This window comes from Myotis brandtii, unplaced genomic scaffold (assembly GCF_000412655.1).
Source record: "Myotis brandtii unplaced genomic scaffold, ASM41265v1 scaffold363, whole genome shotgun sequence".
NCBI lineage: Eukaryota > Metazoa > Chordata > Mammalia > Chiroptera > Vespertilionidae > Myotis > Myotis brandtii.
Window position 1 is genome coordinate 80,244 of NW_005363938.1, and position 7,919 is coordinate 88,162.

Sequence of the window (7,919 nt, forward strand, 5' to 3'; positions counted from 1 at the left end):
CCTTGAGTCCTAGAACAGTGCTTTTATCTCTTCTAGCCCAAATAGCGAACAGGCACTTTTTGGGATGGGCCACTAGATGGTGGAAAGTCCTACCTTATGGTGGCATTGTCTGGTTGTACAGTCTTCAGGGCCCTTGACTTTGGTTGGAGTAACCTTCCTATACAAATTACAGCTTTATAACATTGGGTGAGATGGGTGGGGTGAGGTGGAGAACATCGACTTCACCAGGTCACCCCTGGCTAATGATGGGAACCTTGTGATGGTGAGAATCAGAGCAAAGAAGCTGGTAGTGATGGTAGCACTAGTTCCAGCCCCAGTACTAGTAGTTCTGATGGTAACTGAAGTCAACATTAACTGAGTACTCACTCTGTGTGAACCACTGTGCTTAGTGCTGTACGTACCGAATCTTCTCAACATCCTGTGGATCAGGTACTGTTGTCTGTGTCCCATTCCACGGAAGAAAAAGGAGCCACGGTTATCATTTTTAGAGAATGGAAGTCCCCTGTCCAAGGTTCTGAACAAGGGCTGGTTAAGGCCAGAGCATGTGCTCTTAATGTTGATGCTGAAGAGGCATATAAACCCAGGCTTAGATCCTGACTGGGGCTCGGGAGCTGTGCGATCTTGAGCAAGTGACAACCTCTCTGATCCTGGGTTTCCTCATGTGTAAAAACGGAGTAAAAATACATTTCCTGTTCAGACTGTCGGTGTGTATAAAGTGCTGAATGAGTCCCTGGTGCGTAATTGGCACCCATAAATGCCAGCTCTTAAATTAACAACTGCTACTGTTTTCCTTAACTAATTCGGCATTAGCTGTTCTATCTTGCCATGTACCCATTAAAGTCCCAGCAAGCCAAAGGGTCACTGTTTCCCTCTCTCTGGCTGGCCCTGTGCTTTTAGCCTTCTGAATTTCAGAATCCTGTTCTCTGCAAGTGAGAGGGTTTTGTTTTTCCTCTTTGTGGGTCAAAGGAGCCACTTTCAGGCTACAGAGAGAAAGGCAGTGGTTCTGAAAAAGTGACACCTGGAAGTCCACTCAGGACTTGAGCTGTCTCTGGAGGATGGATGCATGCAGCAGAATGTCCAGATTCTCTTTCAAGACCCGCTGTGGGTTCTCCTTCACTCTGTGCCCTGGCAGCTGCTGCCTAGGGAACTGAGCTCAGCACTGAGGCAGATGGAGTCTCGAGGAGGCTGGGTGATTCTGGAGTCAGGCGCCTGGCTCTGCTACTTCTGGGCTCTGTGATCTGGGACAGCTCCCACTGCCCCTCCGAACCTCGGTTTCTTCACCTGCAGAATGGGGTGGCTGGGAAGAGTCAATGACAGAACAGGTCGTTCATGAAAAGAAACTGTCGTCTACATGTAAGGGACTGACGTGAAAGCTGCTGCATTCCTTTAACAGATGTTCAGCGAGGGCACACCTAGTGTCTGTGGCACCGTTCTAGATGCGGGGGCCACAGGCCAGCTCCAGCTGCGGCTTATTTGTGTAAATAAAGCGCTCCTGGGACACAGCCGCATCTGTTTGCTTCTGTATCGTCTGTGGCTGATTTGTGCTACAAGCGCAGAGTTTAGTGGTGACACAGACGACAAGGCCCACAAAGCCTAAGCTATTTACTCTCTGGCCCTTTACAGAGAATGTTTGCCAACCCCTGATCCAGGCAATGGCACGTAGACAGTACACAAAACACACATTCATCTCCTCCTTCATATAATGGGACATCCTAGAAGAGGGGAGAGAGATCATAAAAATTAAATAAGTAAATATTAAAATAGATTAGGAGTAGTCAGAACCATGGAGAAAAATAATAACCGTGGTGGGTGACCGGCCTGCTGGGGAGGGAAGAGAGCAATGAGTCTGAGTAGGCTGGCTGGAGCCAGCTTCCCTGAGGTGGCATTTTGGCCTTGACTTGAAGGAGGTGAGGGCCCTGGCTGGAGCCAGCTTCCCTGAGAAGGTGGCATTTTGGCCTTGACTTGAAGGAGGTGAGGGCATGAGCAGTGAGGTATCTGGGGAAAGAGTGCTCCAAGTCGAGGGAGTGATAGTGCAAAGGCCCTGAGGCAGGACCGTGCGTGGTACATCCCCAAAACAGCAAGGCGTGCGATGTGGCTGGAGCAGAGTGGTCAGGGGGAGAGAAGCGGGGAGGAGCAGACTAGGAATACTCATCCTGGAGGGGGTGGTTGTCTCAGACTTTGTGGGTTCTTCTGAGGACCCCGCTTTTTACCCTGAGTGAACTGGGAGCACAGCGTGGTGTTGAACTGAGAAGTGACATGACCAGACTTGAACTTCACAAGTCCCGCGCAGGCTGCCGTTTTTAAACTGGGGCAAAATCCAGGAGATTGGAGAGCCTGGGGTCCCCTGGTGGTCCTCTGAGCCTTTCGTCCCTGACCATTTTCTCTCCCACCTAAAGGCTGTCAAGAACCTGGACACTGGCAGGCGTGATTCAGCAGGAAGCAGGGACACATGGCCCATCACGGGATGGCTGCTCTCGGGCTCCAGGTGGTTGTCCCTCTGGGAATGTGAGCTCAGTGTGCCCAGAGCTGACTCCTTAAGAGAACTCAGAAATGCAGGTTTGAATATCAAATCTTTCAGCTTTTGTATGTTCGCTGGTAGTCCAGCTTGTCTTTTTAAACACCATGCACAATAAGTCATACCTGCTGTATCTTTCCAGCATAAAACCAAATATCAAACTTCCAGTTTACCAAGTCGCCATGACAATGTGGGCTGTTGGCTTTGTTTCTTTTTGCATTTGTGGGGGTTTTGTTTGCTTGTTTGTTTGTTTGCCTCATTTGGGACCTGGCAGTAGCAAATCATTGCTTCTATAATGTGCCCAAGCCAGGACACAGATAGGACTGTGTGGGGCGGCATGCTGTGTGAGTATTAGGAGACACAGAACTTGGGTGTGAAGGTCCCTTTCTGGCTTCTGACACTCGGAGGGTGTGACTGGCACAGCAGTGATGCATGCTGGCCTGACTCATTCACCCTCCAGGACTGACCCAGTGCTCAGGACTGTCCGAGAGACAGCGAGGGTACACCCTTGCTTTTGCCCTCCCAAAGGTTCCAGCCTAGCAGAACGGGTAGCACAGTTGTCCTTATAACAGGGGACACTGGCTGGTGCCAGGCTGCAGGCCCTCGGTGAGAGCTGGCCAATAGTCATATTTGGTTTGGTTTTACACAATTTTTTATATAAATAAATAAACACTTTAAAACTAGTTGCTGGCTTTGGAAAAATCAAACATTTTACAGCAAATTCCCGATTTGGGCTTCTCTTAGAACAGTGGTCGGCAAACCGCGGCTTGCGAGCCACATGCAGCTCTTTGGCCCCTTGAGTGTGGCTCTTCCACAAAATACCACGTGCGGGTGCGCATGTACAGTGCGATTGAAACTTCGTGTCCCATGCGCAGAAGTCGGTTTTTGGAAAGGAGATAGATGAAACAAGTATACAAGATGAATGTGGATGAGAGAGTTGGAAGGGTTCAACCTCAGCGAACGTACCTCAATCAGATTGAGGACATTTTTAGCAAAGGCCAGCTTAGGAGTACCCTAATTAAGTTAATAACAATGTACCTACCTATATAGTTTAAGTTTAAAAAATTTGGCTCTCAAAAGAAATTTCAATCGTTGTACTGTTGATATTTGGCTCTGTTGACTAATGAGTTTGCCGACCACTGTCCTAGAACATCAGGAGCCCCTGGCCACATGGGGTCTAAGTGCCTGCAGGGACGATGTGGTGATGCCTAGGATGGCTGCGACCTTCAGGTGGGTGTGTGCTCCCGGTTCTCCTGCGTTTGGTCCATTGTATTCACTAAGTTCCCTGCCTACCCGCTTCCTGCCGCAGGCTTTGAGTTTGAATCTCTTGAAGTTGGGGCTACAGATCTGAGTGAGGCTCACCTGGGGCTCTGTCCTATCGCCAATACCTTCCATGCTGGTCCCCAGGACTCAGAACCTCATGTGTGTTCAGTGACCAGTTATGATCCCCAAGCACCAAGCCCAGTGCTCCAGGCTCAACTTCTTGGGCAGAGCACCCTCCACAGGGAACCGCAAGCCGGCGAAGGGGCTGCTATTTCAGCAGAATACTGACCTGCCTTGTGTGTCCCAAGGTAGACTTTCTTTACCCCCTGCCAGGTCCCTCTGCCATCACCTGGCGGCCCAGGTGCTCCGTTTCCCTGAGTGTGGCCTCGGGAGCCCCTGCTGCCTTTCCGAAATACGGAGGGGCAAGATGGAGGACAGATTTTTCCTCCATCCCATCTGATGCCCCAGTGTAGCTCCTGGGCAAGTTGATCACACGGCCAAGCCAGAGTCGCAGCTGGGCCTTGGGAAACATTGTAATTGATTTTTCTTCTTTTGTCCTCCCTGCTGACCCCCCTCCCACTCCCCCTGTTCTCTGCTGCTCTGACGCTTCACTGATTCCCCTTGACATTCGGGGAGAATTCACTCTCCATGACTTGTTTTGGCCCTGCTAATCCCCAGTCAATATGTGGCATCCAATATAGTCGCTGTTCAGGGAAAAGTAATTATTATTCTGCCTGGCTAAAAGTCATCTTAGTTTAAAGGATGAATTGCTAAGTCAACTTCCAGATATTTCTTTCTTAAGGGAGACAGGTCATGGGTTGGCAGAGGGAGGCAACAATTCCTGGTAGTGTATTCATACAGCAGCAGCCTTTTTTTTTTTTTAATCTTGTCTTATTTCTACTTTTATGGAGGGCCTACAACATACAAATCTCTTTGATTACATTATCTCTAGGGAAACTGAGGCAAAGAGCCTGCATGACTTATTCAAAGTCGTGTAACTCTTTAGTGGCAGAGCTTGGATGGGAACTCAGGTGTGTGAGACTCGGAAGCCCACACTGCACACGGAGGACGGGGACCCTGGGGCCTCCATTCCCTGCCCTCATCCTTGTCCTTCCCGTGGGTCAGGCTGAAAACCCCCTTTCTCAAAGCTCTTCCCCTGGTTGGAGTTTGATGATTTATCTTTCTCCTTCAAGCCTGACTTATGGAGTTTTGGTTATTCATACGGGAACGTGAGAATGTTTCTAGGATGAATTATTGCACATTCGAGGTCACAGAGAATCCTTGATGTATCATGAGCAGGTGAGTGGGAGAAGCAAGAGCTGATGGGAAGGATGCCGGGGCTGCATCTGCTGAGCAAGAAGCATCTCAGGTGAGAACCAGCTCTCCACTGAACATCGTAACCCAGCCTTCCCAGCCTGTGGGGAAGATGGAGACACCCGGGGGGGTTTGCCCACATCCCAGCTCGTGTCAGCATCACACACACAGGGCGATGCCCCTGAGCCGTTTCCCTCTGTTAAGTCTGAGGAGTCCTGTGGCAGGCTCGTTGTATATTTGCTTTTGCCCAGCTGTGTTCATCTCACAATGTCCACCGTGTTTGTTCTACTCTGGCCTCCTTGTCAATGTTTGCAGCTTGAGAAGCTGTTGGTGCTTCCTGGAGTTGGTGCCCATGTACCACCAAGCCACAGACTCTGCCTCACCATGTTCACCAAGGTGCCAACTCTGAGGCCTCCAGAGCACCGAGAAGAGGTCATTTCTCTCCAGCTCTGGGACAGACTCTACTACCCAAGCTCCAGAGCCGTCCTGATTGGGCTGTGCCCTAAAGTGTCTCAGGAAACAGAGCCGCAGGTTCTCCATTCACCCCCGCCCCCTCTAGATTGCTCCAGGGCCATGCACCTGGTTCTCACGCCATCCCGACCCCTTTCTCTTGGGATAATGAAGCCACTTGTTTTCTTCTTCCATCTCCAACCAGCGTCATCCTAGAATACACTCATGTAAAGCCCTACCCCAGGGGGCCAGCTCACCAGCTCACCATCCTCTCGGGCTTGGCTGAATTTCAGTTTGGCTTCAAGGTAGGATATGTTAATATTTAATAGTATGGGCTTGGACAGGAATAGAAAAGAGTGCAGCAGCTTTGGAAAAATGGCTTGGCAGGCACTTAAAAAGTTAAATATAAACTTACTATAGGACCCAGCAATTTCACTCCTAGGAATCTACCCAAGAGAAACGAAAACATATGTTCACACAAAGACATGGTTATGAATATTTATACACAAGAATTATTTATAAGAACACCAAAGTAGAAACAATCCAAATATCTATTCATCAGTGAGTGTGTATACAAAATGTGGTATATCCATACAGTGGAATACAATTCAGCAGCAAAAAGGAATAAAATACTGATAAGTGCTACAGCATGGGTGATCCTCAAAAACATTATGCTAAATGAGAGGAGCCAGATGTGGGCTACATTTTGTGTGATTTTGTTATGAAATGTCCAGCATAGGCAATTCTATAGAGACAGAAAGTAGATCAGTGGTTGAGGCTGGATGTGGGAGCAAAGATTAACAGCAATATTGGCATAAGGGACTTTTCTGGGGTGCTGGAAATGTCTAAAATCAGAGGGCGATAATGAGTGAAATTCTATACATTTACTAAAAAAAAAAAATCACAGACTTGTATACTTACAATAGGTAAATTTTATGGCATATAAGTTACATCTCAATAAAGCTGTGTTTTCTTTAAATAATTGGGCTCTGATTCAGACATACCTTAATTCGAATTCTCACTTCATTGCTTCCTAGCTGTGCCATCATGGATTACTTAACTTAATGGAGCCTCAGTTTCCTTATCCATAAAATGGGCACAAATACTACTTCATTAGGTTTTTGTGAGGATAAAAAATTGGTTAGAAAGTGAGAAGTGCTTAGCATCAACAAAATATAATGAAATCAAAATCAAACATAAAAACAAACTTTTCTGTATTGTGCACTTAAGTTATTTTTTATTGTTTTTGTCCTTCCTTGATGCTAAGATTTTTTTTATATTATTAATGCTAACCAGAAAATAAAAGGGCATTTTAAAGTAAGAGGTAAACAAGTGTTTCTTTGACATCTAAAGAGTAGCTATTTGGGAGTCATTAATTCAGGCAGAAGCCCAAATAAGGTTCTGATTAGGAGACAAGGCAATGGTATTTATGAGAAGGGAATAATTACATCAATAAAAGCAAGGCTATTCTATTGGTACAGATAACATAACATAGTGATACTAATTCTAAACAATGTCTTTAATTTTCAGAGTAGTCGTAATATCTGCCTGTCTTGTTTTCTTTCTTCTTACCGTGTTATATTTGGGACACAAATTTGCTTTGGCCCAGTCCAAAGGTGACTTGGCCCGTCTTAACATTCCGAGGTTTGAGGTATAAGAAGTGCAAGGCAGTGCCCCCGCCGTGGCACTCCGGCTCCATTTTAGAGTGGCTCCGTTTCTATTATTGTTTGGATCCACATTTTTGAAATGGTCCTTAAGAGTGAACAGCTAGCACAGTAATTGGGTTTCTCTTTTCCTTGGAAAGCGTTTCTGAAGGCACAGTGGGTCTGTGGATGGAAGATGTCCAAGAGGGCAGGAAATGCAGCATTATCATTATTGCCTGTCCCGTTCAGTCCCACCTGGCTCTTCTCCGGATGGCATTTCAGGCCACCAGCCTCCTTCCTCCTTGCTTACCACAACAGGTCTTCCGGTCTCCCCGGGCTCCCGCCTCCTATTTTTGCAAAGCATCTTGTAGGGATGCTTAGAAGGAGGATGGGCAGGGTGTCCCCATGGGGCTTCCCGCAGCCTCCCAATTAGAGTAGTTGTGGGGAGATTCTGGAGGAGGGAGGTCTGGGCTCCTGCCAGCAGGATGGCTGCACGTCTGGGGAGAGAGAAAATAGAGCACAGAAAGGGAGCTGGACTTTCTGCGCAGCCGGTTTCACGGTTTCACTGTGGGCATGGCAGTTGCTCGTGCTGTCAGGAGGAATCAAGCTCATCTGCTGAGGAGAGCTGCCAGGGGCCCAGGCACTCCATCCTTACAGGTTCCTGGGCTCCTCTTGGGCTCACTGAAAACTTGGCACCACCTGGTGGGGGATGCAGAGCTTCGAGGTTGGGGAAC